The sequence below is a fragment of the Salmo salar genome, chromosome 22, assembly GCF_965601325.2.
Source record: "Salmo salar chromosome 22, fSalSal1, whole genome shotgun sequence".
NCBI lineage: Eukaryota > Metazoa > Chordata > Actinopteri > Salmoniformes > Salmonidae > Salmo > Salmo salar.
The window spans coordinates 42256568-42278396 of record NC_138312.1 but is presented as its reverse complement, the minus strand read 5'-3'; the positions used below and the strand labels follow the sequence as shown (position 1 = coordinate 42278396).

Below are 21829 nucleotides of genomic sequence, written 5' to 3'. Positions count from 1 at the left end.
TGTGGTTTGGGTTTTTGTGACATTATATGCTAGCTTGAAAAATGGGTGTCTGATTATTTCTGGCTGGGTACTCTGCTGACATAATCTAATGTTTTGCTTTCGTTGTAAAGCCTTTTTGAAATTGGACAGTGTGGTTAGATTAACGAGAGTCTTGTCTTTAAATAGCTGTAAAATAGTCATATGTTTGAGAAATTGAAGTAATAGCATTTCTAAGGTATTTGAAAATCGCGCCACTGGATTAGACTGGCTGTTGCGTAGGTGGGACGAATTCGTCCCGCCTAGCCCAGAGAGGTTTTAAGAGCAGTTGGAGGCCACGGAAGGAGTGTTGTATGGCATTGAAGCTCGTTTGGAGGCTTGTTATGTTAACAGTGTCCAGAGAGGGGCCAGATGTATACAGAATGGTGTCGCCTGTGTAGAGGTGGATCAGAGAAATACCAGCAGCAAGAGCGACATCATTGATGTATACTGAGAAAAGAGTCAGCCCGAGAATTGAACCCAGTGGCACCCCCATAGAGACTGCCAGAGTTCTGGACAACAGGCCATCCGATTTGACACACTGAACTCTATCGGAGAAGTAGTTGGTGAACCAGGCGAGGCAGTCATTTGAGAAACCAAGGCTGTTGAGTCTGTCGATAAGAATGCGGTGATTGACAGAGTCGAAAGCCTTGGCCAGGTCGATGAAGACGGCTGCACAGTACTGTATTTTATTGATGGCGGTTATGATATTGTTTAGCACCTTGAGCGTGGCTGACATGCACCCATGACCAGCACGGAAACCAGAATGCATAGCGGAGAAAGTACGGTGGGATTCGAAGTGGTCGGTGATCTGTTTGTTAACCTGTTATGGCTAGGGGGCAGTATTTTCACGGCCGGATAAAAAACATACCCGATTTAATCTGATTATTACTCCTGCCCAGAAACTAGAATATGCATATAATTATTAGCTTTGGATAGAAAACTTGAATGGTGTCTGTGAGTATAACAGAACTCATTTGGCAGGCCAAAACCTGAGAAGATTCCATGCAGGAAGTGCCCTGTCTGACAATTTCTTGGCCTTCTTGATTATCTCCATCCATTACAGGCGATCTCTGCTGTTAGGTGACACTTCCTACGGCTCCCATGGGCTCTCAGAAGGCGGCAAAAAGCTGAATCGTGGCTTTGCAGGCTCTGGCTGAAAAAAAGTAGCGCGTTTGGATAGTGGCTGGTCACAGTACTGTGAGACTCAGGCGCGTGCACGAGTGGATTCCATGTTTTATCTTTGAACGAAAACCACCGCTCCCGGTCGGAATATTATCGCTTTTTTACGAGAAAAATGGCATAAAAATTGATTTTAAACAGCGGTTGACATGCTTCGAAGTACGGTAATGGAATATTTAGAATTTTTTTGGTCACGAAATGCGTCATGCGCATGACCCTTATTTACACTTCGGATAGTGTCTTGAACGCACGAACAAAACGCCGCTATTTGGATATAACTATGGATTATTTTGAACCAAACCAACATTTGTTATTGAAGTAGCAGTCCTGGGAGTGCATTCTGACGAAGAACACCAAAGGTAATCAAACTTTTCTAATAGTAAATCGGACTTTGGTGAAGGCTAAACTTGTTGGGTGTCTAAATAGCTAGCCCGTGATGCCGGGCTATGTACTCAGAATATTGCAAAATGTGCTTTCACCGAAAAGCTATTTTAAAATCGGACACCTCGATTGCACAAAGGAGTTCTGTATCTATAATTCTTAAAATAATTGTTATGTTTTTTGTGAACGTTTATCGTGAGTAATTTAGTAAATTGTTAGTAAATTCCCCGGAAGTTTGCGGGGGGTATGCTAGTTCTGAACGTCACATGCCAATGTAAAAAGCTGGTTTTTGATATAAATATGAACTTGATTGAACAAAACATGCATGTATTGTATAACATAATGTCCTAGGGTTGTCATCTGATGAAGATCATCAAAGGTTAGTGCTGCATTTAGCTGTGGTTTGGGTTTTTGTGACATTATATGCTAGCTTGAAAAATGGGTGTCTGATTATTTCTGGCTGGGTACTCTGCTGACATAATCTAATGTTTTGCTTTCGTTGTAAAGCCTTTTTGAAATTGGACAGTGTGGTTAGATTAACGAGAGTCTTGTCTTTAAATAGCTGTAAAATAGTCATATGTTTGAGAAATTGAAGTAATAGCATTTCTAAGGTATTTGAAAATCGCGCCACTGGATTAGACTGGCTGTTGCGTAGGTGGGACGAATTCGTCCCGCCTAGCCCAGAGAGGTTTTAAGAGCAGTTGGAGGCCACGGAAGGAGTGTTGTATGGCATTGAAGCTCGTTTGGAGGCTTGTTATGTTAACAGTGTCCAGAGAGGGGCCAGATGTATACAGAATGGTGTCGCCTGTGTAGAGGTGGATCAGAGAAATACCAGCAGCAAGAGCGACATCATTGATGTATACTGAGAAAAGAGTCAGCCCGAGAATTGAACCCAGTGGCACCCCCATAGAGACTGCCAGAGTTCTGGACAACAGGCCATCCGATTTGACACACTGAACTCTATCGGAGAAGTAGTTGGTGAACCAGGCGAGGCAGTCATTTGAGAAACCAAGGCTGTTGAGTCTGTCGATAAGAATGCGGTGATTGACAGAGTCGAAAGCCTTGGCCAGGTCGATGAAGACGGCTGCACAGTACTGTATTTTATTGATGGCGGTTATGATATTGTTTAGCACCTTGAGCGTGGCTGACATGCACCCATGACCAGCACGGAAACCAGAATGCATAGCGGAGAAAGTACGGTGGGATTCGAAGTGGTCGGTGATCTGTTTGTTAACCTGTTATGGCTAGGGGGCAGTATTTTCACGGCCGGATAAAAAACATACCCGATTTAATCTGATTATTACTCCTGCCCAGAAACTAGAATATGCATATAATTATTAGCTTTGGATAGAAAACTTGAATGGTGTCTGTGAGTATAACAGAACTCATTTGGCAGGCCAAAACCTGAGAAGATTCCATGCAGGAAGTGCCCTGTCTGACAATTTCTTGGCCTTCTTGATTATCTCCATCCATTACAGGCGATCTCTGCTGTTAGGTGACACTTCCTACGGCTCCCATGGGCTCTCAGAAGGCGGCAAAAAGCTGAATCGTGGCTTTGCAGGCTCTGGCTGAAAAAAAGTAGCGCGTTTGGATAGTGGCTGGTCACAGTACTGTGAGACTCAGGCGCGTGCACGAGTGGATTCCATGTTTTATCTTTGAACGAAAACCACCGCTCCCGGTCGGAATATTATCGCTTTTTTACGAGAAAAATGGCATAAAAATTGATTTTAAACAGCGGTTGACATGCTTCGAAGTACGGTAATGGAATATTTAGAATTTTTTTTGTCACGAAATGCGTCATGCGCATGACCCTTATTTACACTTCGGATAGTGTCTTGAACGCACGAACAAAACGCCGCTATTTGGATATAACTATGGATTATTTTGAACCAAACCAACATTTGTTATTGAAGTAGCAGTCCTGGGAGTGCATTCTGACGAAGAACACCAAAGGTAATCAAACTTTTCTAATAGTAAATCTGACTTTGGTGAAGGCTAAACTTGTTGGGTGTCTAAATAGCTAGCCCGTGATGCCGGGCTATGTACTCAGAATATTGCAAAATGTGCTTTTACCGAAAAGCTATTTTAAAATCGGACACCTCGATTGCACAAAGGAGTTCTGTATCTATAATTCTTAAAATAATTGTTATGTTTTTTGTGAACGTTTATCGTGAGTAATTTAGTAAATTGTTAGTAAATTCCCCGGAAGTTTGCGGGGGGTATGCTAGTTCTGAACGTCACATGCCAATGTAAAAAGCTGGTTTTTGATATAAATATGAACTTGATTGAACAAAACATGCATGTATTGTATAACATAATGTCCTAGGGTTGTCATCTGATGAAGATCATCAAAGGTTAGTGCTGCATTTAGCTGTGGTTTGGGTTTTTGTGACATTATATGCTAGCTTGAAAAATGGGTGTCTGATTATTTCTGGCTGGGTACTCTGCTGACATAATCTAATGTTTTGCTTTCGTTGTAAAGCCTTTTTGAAATTGGACAGTGTGGTTAGATTAACGAGAGTCTTGTCTTTAAATAGCTGTAAAATAGTCATATGTTTGAGAAATTGAAGTAATAGCATTTCTAAGGTATTTGAAAATCGCGCCACTGGATTAGACTGGCTGTTGCGTAGGTGGGACGAATTCGTCCCGCCTAGCCCAGAGAGGTTTTAAGAGCAGTTGGAGGCCACGGAAGGAGTGTTGTATGGCATTGAAGCTCGTTTGGAGGCTTGTTATGTTAACAGTGTCCAGAGAGGGGCCAGATGTATACAGAATGGTGTCGCCTGTGTAGAGGTGGATCAGAGAAATACCAGCAGCAAGAGCGACATCATTGATGTATACTGAGAAAAGAGTCAGCCCGAGAATTGAACCCAGTGGCACCCCCATAGAGACTGCCAGAGTTCTGGACAACAGGCCATCCGATTTGACACACTGAACTCTATCGGAGAAGTAGTTGGTGAACCAGGCGAGGCAGTCATTTGAGAAACCAAGGCTGTTGAGTCTGTCGATAAGAATGCGGTGATTGACAGAGTCGAAAGCCTTGGCCAGGTCGATGAAGACGGCTGCACAGTACTGTATTTTATTGATGGCGGTTATGATATTGTTTAGCACCTTGAGCGTGGCTGACATGCACCCATGACCAGCACGGAAACCAGAATGCATAGCGGAGAAAGTACGGTGGGATTCGAAGTGGTCGGTGATCTGTTTGTTAACCTGTTATGGCTAGGGGGCAGTATTTTCACGGCCGGATAAAAAACATACCCGATTTAATCTGATTATTACTCCTGCCCAGAAACTAGAATATGCATATAATTATTAGCTTTGGATAGAAAACTTGAATGGTGTCTGTGAGTATAACAGAACTCATTTGGCAGGCCAAAACCTGAGAAGATTCCATGCAGGAAGTGCCCTGTCTGACAATTTCTTGGCCTTCTTGATTATCTCCATCCATTACAGGCGATCTCTGCTGTTAGGTGACACTTCCTACGGCTCCCATGGGCTCTCAGAAGGCGGCAAAAAGCTGAATCGTGGCTTTGCAGGCTCTGGCTGAAAAAAAGTAGCGCGTTTGGATAGTGGCTGGTCACAGTACTGTGAGACTCAGGCGCGTGCACGAGTGGATTCCATGTTTTATCTTTGAATGAAAACCACCGCTCCCGGTCGGAATATTATCGCTTTTTTACGAGAAAAATGGCATAAAAATTGATTTTAAACAGCGGTTGACATGCTTCGAAGTACGGTAATGGAATATTTAGAATTTTTTTGGTCACGAAATGCGTCATGCGCATGACCCTTATTTACACTTCGGATAGTGTCTTGAACGCACGAACAAAACGCCGCTATTTGGATATAACTATGGATTATTTTGAACCAAACCAACATTTGTTATTGAAGTAGCAGTCCTGGGAGTGCATTCTGACGAAGAACACCAAAGGTAATCAAACTTTTCTAATAGTAAATCGGACTTTGGTGAAGGCTAAACTTGTTGGGTGTCTAAATAGCTAGCCCGTGATGCCGGGCTATGTACTCAGAATATTGCAAAATGTGCTTTCACCGAAAAGCTATTTTAAAATCGGACACCTCGATTGCACAAAGGAGTTCTGTATCTATAATTCTTAAAATAATTGTTATGTTTTTTGTGAACGTTTATCGTGAGTAATTTAGTAAATTGTTAGTAAATTCCCCGGAAGTTTGCGGGGGGTATGCTAGTTCTGAACGTCACATGCCAATGTAAAAAGCTGGTTTTTGATATAAATATGAACTTGATTGAACAAAACATGCATGTATTGTATAACATAATGTCCTAGGGTTGTCATCTGATGAAGATCATCAAAGGTTAGTGCTGCATTTAGCTGTGGTTTGGGTTTTTGTGACATTATATGCTAGCTTGAAAAATGGGTGTCTGATTATTTCTGGCTGGGTACTCTGCTGACATAATCTAATGTTTTGCTTTCGTTGTAAAGCCTTTTTGAAATTGGACAGTGTGGTTAGATTAACGAGAGTCTTGTCTTTAAATAGCTGTAAAATAGTCATATGTTTGAGAAATTGAAGTAATAGCATTTCTAAGGTATTTGAAAATCGCGCCACTGGATTAGACTGGCTGTTGCGTAGGTGGGACGAATTCGTCCCGCCTAGCCCAGAGAGGTTTTAAGAGCAGTTGGAGGCCACGGAAGGAGTGTTGTATGGCATTGAAGCTCGTTTGGAGGCTTGTTATGTTAACAGTGTCCAGAGAGGGGCCAGATGTATACAGAATGGTGTCGCCTGTGTAGAGGTGGATCAGAGAAATACCAGCAGCAAGAGCGACATCATTGATGTATACTGAGAAAAGAGTCAGCCCGAGAATTGAACCCAGTGGCACCCCCATAGAGACTGCCAGAGTTCTGGACAACAGGCCATCCGATTTGACACACTGAACTCTATCGGAGAAGTAGTTGGTGAACCAGGCGAGGCAGTCATTTGAGAAACCAAGGCTGTTGAGTCTGTCGATAAGAATGCGGTGATTGACAGAGTCGAAAGCCTTGGCCAGGTCGATGAAGACGGCTGCACAGTACTGTATTTTATTGATGGCGGTTATGATATTGTTTAGCACCTTGAGCGTGGCTGACATGCACCCATGACCAGCACGGAAACCAGAATGCATAGCGGAGAAAGTACGGTGGGATTCGAAGTGGTCGGTGATCTGTTTGTTAACCTGTTATGGCTAGGGGGCAGTATTTTCACGGCCGGATAAAAAACATACCCGATTTAATCTGATTATTACTCCTGCCCAGAAACTAGAATATGCATATAATTATTAGCTTTGGATAGAAAACTTGAATGGTGTCTGTGAGTATAACAGAACTCATTTGGCAGGCCAAAACCTGAGAAGATTCCATGCAGGAAGTGCCCTGTCTGACAATTTCTTGGCCTTCTTGATTATCTCCATCCATTACAGGCGATCTCTGCTGTTATGTGACACTTCCTACGGCTCCCATGGGCTCTCAGAAGGCGGCAAAAAGCTGAATCGTGGCTTTGCAGGCTCTGGCTGAAAAAAAGTAGCGCGTTTGGATAGTGGCTGGTCACAGTACTGTGAGACTCAGGCGCGTGCACGAGTGGATTCCATGTTTTATCTTTGAACGAAAACCACCGCTCCCGGTCGGAATATTATCGCTTTTTTACGAGAAAAATGGCATAAAAATTGATTTTAAACAGCGGTTGACATGCTTCGAAGTACGGTAATGGAATATTTAGAATTTTTTTGTCACGAAATGCGTCATGCGCGTGACCCTTATTTACACTTCGGATAGTGTCTTGAACGCACGAACAAAACGCCGCTATTTGGATATAACTATGGATTATTTTGAACCAAACCAACATTTGTTATTGAAGTAGCAGTCCTGGGAGTGCATTCTGACGAAGAACACCAAAGGTAATCAAACTTTTCTAATAGTAAATCTGACTTTGGTGAAGGCTAAACTTGTTGGGTGTCTAAATAGCTAGCCCGTGATGCCGGGCTATGTACTCAGAATATTGCAAAATGTGCTTTCACCGAAAAGCTATTTTAAAATCGGACACCTCGATTGCACAAAGGAGTTCTGTATCTATAATTCTTAAAATAATTGTTATGTTTTTTGTGAACGTTTATCGTGAGTAATTTAGTAAATTCACCGGAAGTGTTCGGAGGGAATGCTAGTTCTAAACGTCACATGCTAATGTAAAAAGCAGGTTTTTGATATAAATATGAACTTGTTTGAACAAAACATGCATGTATTGTATAACATAATGTCCTAGGGTTGTCATCTGATGAAGATCATCAAAGGTTAGTGCTGCATTTAGCTGTGGTTTTGTTTTTTTGTGACATTATATGCTAGCTTGAAAAATGGGTGTCTGATTATTTCTGGCTGGGTACTCTGCTGACATAATCTAATGTTTTGCTTTCGTTGTAAAGCCTTTTTGAAATCGGACAGTGTGGTTAGATAAAGGAGAGTCTTGTCTTTAAAATGCTGTGAAATAGTCATATGTTTGAAAAATTGAAGTTTTTGTATTTTTGAGGAATTTGTAATTCGCGCCACGCCTATCATTGGATATTGGAGCAGGTGTTCCGCTAGCGGAACGTCTAGATGTAAGAGGTTAGCTATCGAAGACTTTAGAAAGGTAGGGCAGGATGGATATAGGTCTGTAACTGTTTGGATCAAGTGTGTCTCCCCCTTTGAAGAAGGGGAGGACCGCAGCAGCTTTCCAATCTTTAGGGATCTCAAACTATATGAAAGAGAGGTTGAACAGGCTAGTAATAGGGGTTGCAACAATTTCAGCGGATAATTTTAGAAAGAGAGGGTCCAGATTGTCTCGCCCAGCTGATTTGTAGGGGTTCAGATTTTGCAGCTCTTTCAGAACATCAGCTATCTGGATTTGGGTGAGGGAGAAGCAGGGTGGGCAAGTTGCTGTGGGGTGTGCAGAGCTGTTGGCCGGGGTAGGGGTAGCCAGGTAGAAAGCATGGCCAGCCGTAGAAAAATGCTTCTTGAAATTCTCGGTTATCGTAGACTTATTGGTGGTGACAGTGTTTCCTAGCCTCAGTGCAGTGGGCAGCTGGGAGGAGGTGCTCGTAATCTCCTTTGACTTTACAGTGTCCCAAACCTTTTTGGAATTAGTGCTACAGGATGTAGATTTCTGTTTGAAAAAGCTAGCCTTTGCTTTCCTAATTGAAAGCAAAAGTGTATATTGGTTCCTGACTTCCCTGAATAGTTTCATATCGCGGGGGCTATTCGACACTAATGCCGTACGCCACAGGATGTTTTTGTGCTGGTCGAGGGCAGTCAAGTCTGGAGTGAACCAAGGGCTATATCTGTTCTTAGCTCTACATTTTTTGAATGGGGCATGCTTATTTAAGATGGTGAGGAAAGCACTTTCAAAGAACAATCAGGAATCCTCTACTGACGGGATGAGGTCAATATCCTTCCAGGATACCCTGGCCAGGTCGATTAGAAAGGCCTGCTCGCTGAAGTGTTTTAGGGAGCGTTTGACAGTGATGAGGGGTGGTTGTTTGACCATGGACCCATTACAGACACAGGCAATGAGGCAGTGATCGCTGAGATCCTGTTTGAAGACAGCAGAGGTGCATTTAGTTGGTCAGGATGATAACTATGAAGGTGCCCATGTTTACGGATTTCGGGTTGTACATGGTAGGTTCATTGATCATTTGTGTGAGATTGAGGGCATCTAGCTTAGATTGTAGGATGGCCGGGGTGTTAATTAAAGCATATCCCAGTTTAGGTCACCTAACAGTACAAACTCTGAAGATAGATGGGGGACAATCAATTCACATATGGTGTCCAGGGCACAGCTGGGGGCTGAGGGGGGGTCTATAACAAGCGGCAACAGTGAGAGACTTATTTCTGGAAAGGTGGAATTTTAAAAGTAGAAGCTCGAACAGTTTTGGCACAGACCTAGATAGTATGACAGAACTCTGCAGGCTATCTCTGCAGTAGATTGCAACTCCGCCCCCCCTATCTTGACGGGAAATGTTGTAGTCGGGGATGGAAATTTCAGAATTGTTGGTGGCCTTCCTAAGCCAAGATTCAGACACGGCTAGGACATCAGGGTTGGTGCAGTGTGCTAAAGCAGTGAATAAAACAAACCTAGGGGGGAGGCTTCTAAAGTTAACATGCATGAAACCAAGGCTTTTACGGTTACAGAAGTCAACAAATGAGAGTGCCTGGGGAATAGGTGTAGTACTGGGGGCTGCAGGGCCTGGGGTAACCTCTACATCACCAGAGGAACAGAGGAGGGGTAGGATATTGGTACAGCTAAAGGCTATAAGAACTGGTCGTCTAGTGCATTTGGAACAGAGAATAAAAGGAGCAGATTTCTGGGCATGGTAGAATAGATTCAGGGCATAATGTACAGACAAGGGTATGGTAGGATGTGAGTACAGTGGAGGTCAACCTAGGCTTTGAGTGACGATGAGAGAGGTTGCATCTCTGGAGGCACCAGTTAAGCCAGGTGAGGTCTCTGCATGTGTGGGAGGTGGGACAAAAGAGCTATCTAAGGCATGTTGAGCGGGACTGGGGGCTCTAGAGTGAAATAAATAATAAGAACAAACCGAACCAGCAGTAGACAAGGCATATTGACATTAGAGAGAGGCATAAAGCAATCACAGGTGTTGATCGGGAGAGCTAAGACAACAACGGGTAAATGGTGATGAATGGGCAGAGAGGGTCAGTTAGGTGTACCCAGGACCTGAGTTCGAGGCTGGGGCCGACAGATAAACAAAACGAGGTACCGTGCTAGTAAATAGTCCAGCAGGCATCAGATGTGTAGACAAGTGATCATAGGGTCCAATGAGCAGCAATAGGTGAGTCAGGGAGCTGTTCGGTAGTCGCTACTATGCTAGGCGAGCGGGAGACACCGTGATCTCGCCATCACGGTTGACAACTCCCTTGTGTCCTCCTCCCAGAGTGCTAAGAGCCTCGGCGTGACCCTGGACAACACCCTGTCGTTCTCCACTAACATCAAGGCGGTGACCCGATCCTGTAGGTTCATGCTCTACAACATTCGCAGAGTACGACCCTGCCTCACACAGGAAGCGGCGCAGGTCCTAATCCAGGCACTTGTCATCTCCCGTCTGGATTACTGCAACTCGTTGTTGGCTGGGCTCCCTGCCTGTGCCATTAAACCCCTCCAACTCATCCAGAACGCCGCAGCCCGTCTGGTGTTCAACCTTCCCAAGTTCTCTCACGTCACCCCGCTCCTCCGCTCTCTCCACTGGCTTCCAGTCGAAGCTCGCATCCGCTACAAGACCATGGTGCTTGCCTACGGAGCTGTGAGGGGAACGGCACCTCCGTACCTTCAGGCTCTGATCAGGCCCTACACCCAAACAAGGGCACTGCGTTCATCCACCTCTGGCCTGCTCGCCTCCCTACCTCTGAGGAAGCACAGTTCCCGCTCAGCCCAGTCAAAATTGTTCGCTGCTCTGGCACCCCAATGGTGGAACAAGCTCCCTCACGACGCCAGGACAGCAGAGTCAATCACCACCTTCCGGAGACACCTGAAACCCCACCTCTTTAAGGAATACCTGGGATAGGACAAAGTAATCCTTCTAACCCCCCCTTAAAAGATTTAGATGCACTATTGTAAAGTGGTTGTTCCACTGGATATTATAAGGTGAATGCACCAATTTGTAAGTCGCTCTGGATAAGAGCGTCTGCTAAATGACTTAAATGTAAATGTTCAGAAAGCTAGCGGGTCGGGGCTAGCAGATTGCGAAGTTGCCGAGGACCAACGGAAAAGCCTGTTGAATCCACATCGGATGATTATGTCGGCAGACCAGTCGTGATGGATTGGCGGGTCTCCGTGTCGACAATAAAGGGTCCAGGCCAATTGGCAAAAGAAGTTTGCAGCCCAAGAAATAGCCAGTATACTTTGTCTGCTAGCTGGGATATGGGCCTAGCTCGAGGCTAGCTCAAGGCTAACTGATGCTTGCTTCGGGACAGAGGCGTTAGCCAACAATAGCCACTCGGTTGCAGCTAGCTAGCTGCAATTCTCCGGTGTAATGGTCCAGAGCTTGCGTCAGGAATCCAGTAATATGGTAGAGAAAAGCAGCCCGATATGCTCTGGGTTGATACCGCGCTGTGCAGACTGGCAGGTTTTGACTGAGCTAAAGCTGGCTGGTGTCCGAGCTAAAGGTGAAGACTGCTAACAGTGGCTAACAATGACTAATAGCTAGTAGCTAGTTAGCTGGCTAGCTTCTGATGGAGGTTCCAGTTATCAAGTATAAAAATAGCAGATCCGTACCACATTGGGTGAAGTGGGTTGCAGGAAAGTATATTTAGTTCGTAGATGGACAGTGAGATTAAAATATATACAAAAAAAAACAGAAGAAACAGACTATTTACAGACTATTTACTCTGGACATCTTGGATATTGATTAGGCTGGCCAAGAGGCAGCTAACTGCTGAACCCTGATGTTCACGACCATCTAGAAAGTGGTTATAGATACATTTATACACTCTTTCCCATTCGAAACGAAAAAGTTAGCCAGCCAAGCTAACCTGCAGAGCGCAGATCAGCTGGTAGAAGGACAACAGGTGGCTTTGGAGGTCCTGCACTGCGGACAACCACAGAAGGCGGAAACCTCCACTAGCATGAAGGAGCGAAAAAGGAAGGAGGACCACGCTGGGACCAAGGATTTGGGAACACCCACAACCAGCTCCCCGAGACGACACCCCTTCCTGAACATGGACAGCAGGAAATGCTATGAGTGTGGCGAGCCAGGACACATCGCCTGGAACTGTTCAAACCCCGAAGTCCCGATGCCTTCAGCCTCAGCCAGTGAGGTAGCCAACAGGCAGCCCTGCGGCTTGCTAATGGCATGCTGGGCTAGGGAGAGTGGTCCTTCCCCTGTCACCCCGGTAAGAGCCAATGGAAAGAACACCACGGCACTTGTGGACTCTGGGAGTATGGTGACCCTGAAGCCGGAGAGGTGGTAGGGGTGCCAGATGGAGGGATGCCTGGACAAGTAGATTCCAGGAAGTGGACCCCCAGGCATCAACTGAACCCCTCTCAGAGGGGGCTGTTGAAGCCAGACTGGAGGGAGAGGTGGCGAGTCTGGAAGACATGTTTTCAATGGACCATGAGGTGGCGCCAGAGCCTGCCTCTCTAGCGGGCCGGTTCGGCATGGCCCAAATGGAGGATATCACCTTGGCCAGCGCTCTCCAGCAGGTGACTGTGGTGGACGGAAAGCCCGTGGAGGGGGTAAGTCAAATAACCTACCCCCATTTTTCAATAAAGAAGAAGTTGCTATAACAGGTTGTGAAGAAGAATGATGAATGTCTGGAGTTGTTGTTGTGCCCCATCCCCTTGTACCATCTGTCCTGCAGTTGGCACACTCCCACCTTCTTGGGACTCACCTAGGGGTGGAGAAGACCTTAGATAGGATCAAGGCACGATTTTACTGGCCAGGGGTGAAGAGAGCAGTGGAAGAATACTGCCAGCAGGTGGCGCCAAAACCCAATTTCTGCAGTCCCTTAACCTCTCCAGGGTAGGGGGCAGTATTTGCAGGGCCGGATAAAAAACGTACCCGATTTAATCTGGTTATTACTACTGCCCAGTAACTAGAATATGCATATAATTATTTGATTTGGATAGAAAACACCCTAAAGTTTCTAAAACTGTTTGAATGGTGTCTGTGAGTATAACAGAACTCAAATGGCAGGTCAAAACCTGAGAAGATTCTGTACAGGAAGTACCCTGTCTGACCATTTCTTGGCCTTCTTTGCCATCTCTATCCATTACAAAGGATCTCTGCTGTTACGTGACACTTCCTACGTCTCCCATGGGCTCTCAAAAGGCGGCAAAAAGCTGAATTGTGGCTTTGCAGGCTCTGGTTGAAACAAAGTAGCGAGTTTGGGAAGTGGCTGGTTACAGTACTGTGAGACTCAGGCGCGTGCCCGCGTCGACCGAATGCTTTGTTTTCTTTCCTCTGTTTACCTAAACGGAGATTCCCGGTCGGAATATTATCGCTTTTTTACGAGAAAAATTGCATAAAAATTGATTTTAAACAGCGGTTGACATGCTTCGAGGTACGGTAATGGAATATTTAGACATTTTTTGTCACGAATTGCGCCATGCTCGTGACCCTGATTTACCATTTCGGATAATGACTGGAACGCAGGAACAAAACGCCGCTATTTGGATATAACGATGGATTATTTTGGACCAAACCAACATTTGTTATTGAAGTAGCAGTCCTGGGAGTGCATTCTGACGAAGACAACAAAGGTAATCAAACTTTTGTAATAGTAAATCTCACTTTGGTCAGGGCTAAACTTGGTGGGTGTCTAAATGGGTAGCCGTGATGGCTGGGCTATCTACTGAGAATATTGCAAAATGTGCTTTCACCAAAAAGCTATTTTAAAATCGGACACCTTGATTGCACAAAGGAGTTCTGTATCTATAATTCTTAAAATAATTGTTATGTTTTTTGTGAACGTTTATCGTGAGTAATTTAGTAAATTGTTAGTAAATTCCCCGGAAGTTTGCGGGGGGTATGCTAGTTCTGAACGTCACATGCTAATGTAAAAAGCTGGTTTTTGATATAAATATGAACTTGATTGAACAAAACATGCATGTAGTGTATAACATAATGTCCTAGGTGTGTCATCTGATGAAGATCAAAGGTTAGTGCTGCATTTAGCTGTCTTCTGGGTTTTTGTGACATTATATGCTAGCTTGAAAAATGGGTGTCTGATTATTTCTGGCTGGGTACTCTGCTGACATAATCTAATGTTTTGCTTTCGTTGTAAAGCCTTTTTGAAATCGGACAGTGTGGTTAGATTAATGAGAGTCTTGTCTTTAAAATGGTGTAAAATAGTCATATGTTTGAGAAATTGAAGTAATAGCATTTCTAAGGTATTTGAATATCGCGCCACGGGATTCCACTGGCTGTTGAGTAGGTGGGACGATTTCATCCCATATACCCTAGAGAGGTTAATTCCCCTACGCATTATTTCTGTCCCTTTCAGCAGGATCTCAATGGACCTGGTGGGACCTCTACCCAAGAGCAACCAAGGGCACCAATACATTCTAGCGATTCTGGATTATGCCACCAGGTACCCGGAAGCCATTCCCCTGCTCACCATGGCCACCAAGGGAATTGCACATGAGTTGGTCATGCTGTTCTCCCGAGTAGGCATCCCCGACAAGATATGGACTGACGAGGGCATCCCATTCATGTCATGAATCATGAAGGATCTATGCAAGCTAATGAAAATAACCCAGTTGCACACCTCATTGTATCACCCTCAGACCGATGGATTGGTGGAAAGATTCAATCGAACCCTGAAGCAAATGATTAAGAAGGTGATGGAGGCTGACGGAAAGAATTGGGACCAGCTGGTACCCTACCTGATGTTCTCGAAACGAGAAGTGCCCCAAGCTCAACAGGTTTGTCTCCCTTCAAACTCCTGTATGGGAGACGACCCCGAGGACTGTTGGATGTGGCTAAAGAAGCCTGGGAACAGCAACCGTTGCCCCACCGAACCTTGGTGGTGCATGTGGGAGACATGAGAGATCAGATAGCAACCCTGTGGCCCCTGGTACGGGAACACATGTTGGAGGCCCAGGAGGCCTAAGTGCGGGTGTACAACAGAGGGACTTACAGCCAGGAGACAAAGTGTTGGTGTTGATCCCCACCTCAGAATGTATGTTTTTGGCCCGATGGAACAGGCCATACAAAGTCATTGAGAAGGTGGGTAAAGGCATCTGACCCAGATTTACCATGTGAATTTGCTAAGGAAATGGAATGCATGTGATGTACTCTACTCTATTTCCCAAAAGTAGTCTACCACAGAGACCAAGCCGGCGGAGCTGCCAATGGGGGTGCAGCTGAGCCAAGCCCAGTAGCAGGAGCTGAGCGAGTTGGTCGGCCAATAACCAGGATGCATTCTCCAGTGAACCAGGACACACCGATCTGGTACAGCACAGTATCATCACCAAACCTGGGAAAAGCTGAAGTTGAAACCCTACCACATACCGGAAGCAAGGAGAGAGGCTGTCAGGACCAAGGTAAAAATGATGTTGGAAGCTGATATAATCAAAGAGTCGAATAGTGAGTGGTGCAGCCCCATTGTGTTGGTGCCAAAATCAGAAAGCACCATTCGCTTCTGTAATGACTTTAGAAATGTAAATGAAATCTCAAAGTTCGACACCTACCCCATGCCCCAAATGTATGAATTAATCGAACGGCTAGGGACTGCCCAATTTATCAGCATGCTCGACCTGACAAAGGGTTATTGGCAGGTGCCCTTAGCTCCTGAGGCACGAGAGAAAACTGCGGGAGGCTGAATACCTGGGGTACATGTCGGGAGGGGATGTGTCAAACCCCAGGTGAAGAAAGTGGAGGCGATTCAGGACTGGCCCCACCCCCTCACCAAGAAGCAGGTATGCACGTTTGTGGGGTTGACTAGTTACTACCGGAGATTCATTCCCCACTTTGCCTCCCTAGCCAGCCCCCTGACCAATCTGACCAGGAACCGTCTGCCCGCCCAGGTGATGTGGACCGAGGAGACGGAAAAAGCCTTCCAGGACCTAAAGGGAGCACTGTGTTCTGGACTCGTGCTGGTGACCCCGGACTTCTCCAAACCACTTGTGGTACAGACCGATGCGTCCGATACAGGGGTGGGTGCCATACTATCATAGCTACAAGAAGGTGAGGAACACCCAGTCATGTACATTCGCCGGAATCTGTTGCCACGGGAACAACGATATTCCACGGTGGAGAAAGAATGTCTAACGATCAAGTGGGCGCTGGAAACGCTGAAGTATTACTTATTAGGAAGACACATCACCCTTGTAACAGACCATGCACCCCTGGTTTGGATGTCAAGGAATAAGGACAGTAACGCCCAGGTCACCCGCTGGTTCCTATTCTTACAGCCCTTTGCTTTCTCTGTCGTCCACAGAGCAGGTGCAGCCCATGGAAATGCAGATGCACTCTCCAGGAGGGATGAGTTAGGGAGCTGAACCGCCCCTCCCTCTGGGGGGGGGGCAGTCGGCAGGGAGAGCTGAGGGGAGTGGTTATTGAGGGGCGATATCTTGCAGCCCGCTGGCTCCACCCCTGGGCCTTATATGGACTTCCTGCCCCAATGAGGCGAGGCTGTGGGTCATTAAGCCAGGGAGTGCTTGGGGATAAAAGAGGAAGCAGCCTGCACAAACGGGCAGAGAATGGAGAGAAAAACGTGCGTTATGAAGAGTGGGAGAAGAGAGAACAATATCTGTGAGATTACCCGCTGTGACCTGGACTGTCGGATTACCTAACTTGTGTACCGAACCGGATTGGCTGAGGACCTGAGTTTTAGGATTACCCCTGGAGAATGGAACGGACAACGAGAACGGCTTGTGGACTGTGAAGTAATTGGTGAATTCCCCCTACTTCCCCAGTGTACCAAAATCCTTAATGGACTCCCCGTTTGCATTCTAGTTATGCTACTGGTGCATGTTTTGTTATTGAACTTGATGATGTGGAAACCCTACACCCTTGAGCCTGCTACAGTATGTATCGTTTTTTTGTTTAAAAATTGTTGTTTAAAAATTGATATTTCACCTTTATTTAACCAGGTAGGCAAGTTGAGAACAAGTTCTCATTTACAATTGCGACCTGGCCAAGATAAAGCAAAGCAGTTCGACACATACAACAACACAGAGTTACACATGGAGTAAAACAAACATACAATCAATAATACAGTAGAAAAATAAGTCTATATACAATGTGAGCAAATGAGGTGAGAAAAGGGAGGTAAAGGCATAAAAGGCCATGGTGGCAAAGTAAATACAATATAGCAAGTAAAACACTGGAATGGTAGATTTGTAGTGGAATAAAGTGCAAAGTAGAAATAGAAATAATGGGGTGCAAAGGAGCAAAATAAATAAATACAGTAGGGGAAGCGGTAGTTGTTTGGGCTAAATTATAGATGGGCTATGTACAGGTGCAGTGATCTGTGAGCTGCTCTGACAGTTGGTGCTTAAAGATAGTGAGGGAGATGCAGTGAGGGGAAAAAGTATTTGATCCCCTGCTGATTTTGTACGTTTGCCCACTGACAAAGAAATGATCAGTCTATAATTTTAATGGTAGGTTTATTTCAACAGTGAGAGACAGAATAACAACAAAAAAATCCAGAAAAACGCGTCAAAAATGTTATAAATTGATTGCATTTTTAAGAGGATATTTTTGCAGAACTCTGCATGCAGAGTCTCAATTTGGTGTTTGTCCCATTTTGTGAATTCTTGGTTGGTGAGCGGACCCCAGACCTCACAACCATAAAGGGCAATGGGTTCTATAACTGATTCAAGTATTTTTAGCCAGATCCTAATTGGTACGTCGAATTGTATGTTCCTTTTGATGGCATAGAATGCCCTTCTTGCCTTGTCTCTCAGCTCGTTCACAGCTTTGTGGAAGTTACCTTTGGCGCTGATGTTTAGGGCGAGGTATGTATAGTTTTTGTGTGCTCTAGGGCAACGTTGTCTAGATGGAATTCGTATTCGTGGTCCTGGCGACTGGACCTTTTTTGTCTTACTGAGATTTACTGTCATGGCCCAAGTATGACAGAATCTTTTCAGAATATCTAGGTGCTGCTGTAGGCCCTCCTTGGTTGGGGAAAGAAGACCCAGATCATCAACAAACAGTAGACAGTTGACTTCAGATTCTAGTAGGGTGAGGCCAGGTGCTGCAGACTGTTCTAGATCTCTTGCCAATTTGTTGTTATATATGCTGAAGAGGGTGGGGCTTAAGCTGCATCCCTGTCTCACCCCACGGCTCTGTGGAAAGAAATGTGTCTTTGCCAATTTTTACACAGTTTGTCGTATGGTAATTTGGTAAAAAGTCCATTTGACATTTGCTCAGTACATTGTTTTCACAAGTCTGCTGTTAATGATAATGCAGATGATTTTCCCAAGGTTGCTGTTGATGCATATCCCATGGTAGTTATTGGGGTCAAATTTGTCTCCACTTTTGTCGACTGGGGTGATCAGTCCTTGGTTCCAAATATAGGGGAATATGCCAGAGCTGAGGATGATGTTAACCTGTTGGGTCTAGGGGGCAGCATTTGCACGTCTGGATAAAAAAAATGTACCCGATTTAATCTGGTTACTAATCCTACCCAGTAACTAGAATATGCATATACTTATTATATATGGATAGAAAACACTCTAAAGTTTCCAAAACTGTTTGAATGGTGTCTGTGAGTATAACAGAACTCATTTGGCAGGCAAAACCCTGAGACATTTTCTGACAGGAAGTGGATACCTGATGTGTTGTATTGACTTTAAACCTATCCCATTGAAAAACACAGGGGTTTAGGAATATTTTGGCACTTCCTATTGCTTCCACTAGATGTCACCAGCCTTTACAAAGTGTTTTGAGTCTTCTGGAGGGAGATCTGACCGAACAAGAGCCATGGAACGGTGATGTCCCATTAGACACCTGGCGCGCTACTTCATGTTGGGTACCCTCGTTCCAATACGTTATAAAAGGCTATGCATTCGTCCACCTTGAATATTATTCATGTTCTGGTTAAAAAAGGCCCTAATGATTTATGCTATACAATGTTTGACATGTTTGAACGAACGGAAATATATTTTTTCCCCTCGTTCATGACGAGAAGTCCGGCTGGCTTACATCATGTGCTAACGAGACGGAGATTTTTGGACATAAATGATGAGCTTTTTTGAACAAAACTACATTCGTTATGGACCTGTGATACCTGGAAGTGACATCTGATGAAGAGAATCAAAGGTAATGGATTATTTACATAGTATTTTCGATTTTAGATCTCCCCAACATGACGTCTAGTCTGTATCGCAACGCGTATTTTTCTGGGCACAGTGCTCAGATTATTGCAAAGTGTGATTTCCCAGTAAGGTTATTTTTAAATCTGGCAAGTTGATTGCGTTCAAAAGATGTAAATCTATAATTCTTTAAATGACAATATAATATTTTACCAATGTTTTCTAATTTTAATTATTTAATTTGTGACGCTGACTTGACTGCCGGTTATTGGAGGGAAACGATTTCCTCAACATCAATGCCATAGTAAAACGCTGTTTTTGTATATAAATATGAACTTGATAGAACTAAAAATGCATGCATTGTCTAACATAATGTCCTAGGAGTGTCATCTGATGGAGATTGTAAAAGGTTAGTGTATCATTTTAGCTGGTTTTATGGTTTTGGTGACCCTGTCTTTGACTTGACAAAACATTACACACAACTCTTGTAAATGTACTGTCCTAACATACTCTAAATTTATGCTTTCGCCGTAAAACCTTTTTGAAATCGTAAAACGTGGTTAGATTAAGGAGATGTTTATCTTTCAAATGGTGTAACATAGTTGTATTTTTGAAAAATTTGAATTTTGACATTTATTTGGATTCAAATTTGCCGCTCTTGAAATGCACCTGCTGTTGATGGAGTGCACCACAGGTGGCACGCTAGCGTCCCACCTAGCCCCAAGAGGTTAAAGAGTTTAAGTTTAGCCAATTGGAATTTGTTGTCTGTATATATTATCATTACATTTAGGATACCATCAACCCCACAGGCCTTTTTGGGTTGGAGGGTTTGTGTTTTGTTCTGTAGTTCATTCAATGTAATTCTGGTAGTCTTTAATAGTTGATTCTAAGATTTGTATTTCATTATGCATACATTTTTGCTGTTTGTTCTTTGTTATAGAGCCAAAAAGATTGGAGAAGTGGTTTATCCACACATCTCCATTTTGGATAGATAACTCTTCATGTTTAGAGTTTTCACATTTTCCCAATTTTCTCTCTCTCCTTTCTCTTTATCCCTGACTCTGTCTCCCCTCTCTCTCTTTTTTTTGAACTAACTCACTAACGTGTCAACAAATCATTCAGGCAGTCCCAGGCAGAGCACTGTCCCATAAAGCAGCACCAGACATGCTCCTATACGCTCCTGTTCCCCTCTACTGTAGGTAGAAAGTTGGGTTCCCCCTAAATAATCTGGTCCTTTTCTATGTTTATCAATCTTCACAGCCTATAGATGTGTTGTACTATACCATTGTCATGCTTGGCCCCACTTTAAAGGGAACAGGCATGGATGGGCCCTTTGTTAGTCAGTGTAAGGTAAATGACTTGATGCACAGTGCAAATAGAGCTGAATTGAACTGAATGCCTGATTTTACTGGGGAAGTCAACAGTCTGTCACTCCTCTTCTTGAACTTTATTGTGGGTGAACTGTGTTCTCTCTTTCTCTCAGAGGAATTCCTCCAGGAAGAACAGGCCAGTCTCATCTCTCTGTTTGCCAAGAAAATGTCCCTGTGGAAGAGACTCCCTCATCTCTGAAAACCCAGTCCTGTCTCAACCCTCCCCTAGAGCCCTCACCCAATCTTCTCATCTACTCCCCTCAAACACTCTCACCCTCCACAGTCCACAGGGTCTGACTCTGTCAAGGACAAACATCTTTTACACACATCCAACCACCAAAACTCCTATCACTCCTCTAACCCATCACCAAACCTCCAGTTCACCTCCATGCCCACACAGACAGTGGGTATTAAACAGTTAACAGCCACCCCAGGCCTCTCATCAGGTCACTGAGTTACTGGCCTTCCCTTCAATTAGCTGCATTTTACAATGAGGTCAAGAGCAGGGTGTGTGTGTGTGTTCACACAAGGTTCAAGCAGGGGCCATTAGTTTGACCTTTGAACCCAGTCACAGAACAAGAGGTCATGGAGAATAACTCTCATCACCCTCAGTGACATCATTACTAAGTCTCACAAGGTGGGTTGTCACAATGGATCTCCAAACTTGATTCTAAGACTGATCCTAAGGCATGGGTTGCGAGGTCGCTGTTTGTTACTACACCAATAAATTACAATATCCATCCGTACCTTTGCCACCTAGGAAATTTGTTTGACAGGACCTTCTCAAATAGTACTTACCCCTGACTTAGTCCAACCTATGACACTGCAGCTCAGTGAAATAGAGGTCTCAACAGGTGAGCAGGCCATGGGGCTGTTTGATAAAGGTGAGCCTGCTATAACCACTCTATGGCCAACATATGTCACCCTATTCCCGTCATTCCTTAGGGGGCCTGGTCAAACGTAGTGCACTATATATGGAATAGGGTTTCATCAGTGATTCCAGCTGTGATAGATAGATTTAGAAGAGAGAGCTTGCTTTCTGCAGTAGGTGAACTTAGGTTATATGTGCATTCATATGTACTCATATACAACCTTACACACACACACACACACACACACACACACACACA

At 44.5% G+C, this 21829-nt stretch overlaps 1 protein-coding gene across 4 annotated transcripts in view; it reads right to left on the bottom strand.

The window, feature by feature from the left end:
* The window catches only part of LOC106583501 (pleckstrin homology domain-containing family A member 6), a 208658-nt gene that overhangs the window by 133999 nt on the left and 52830 nt on the right, over positions 1 to 21829 (bottom strand). The window lies entirely within an intron of this gene.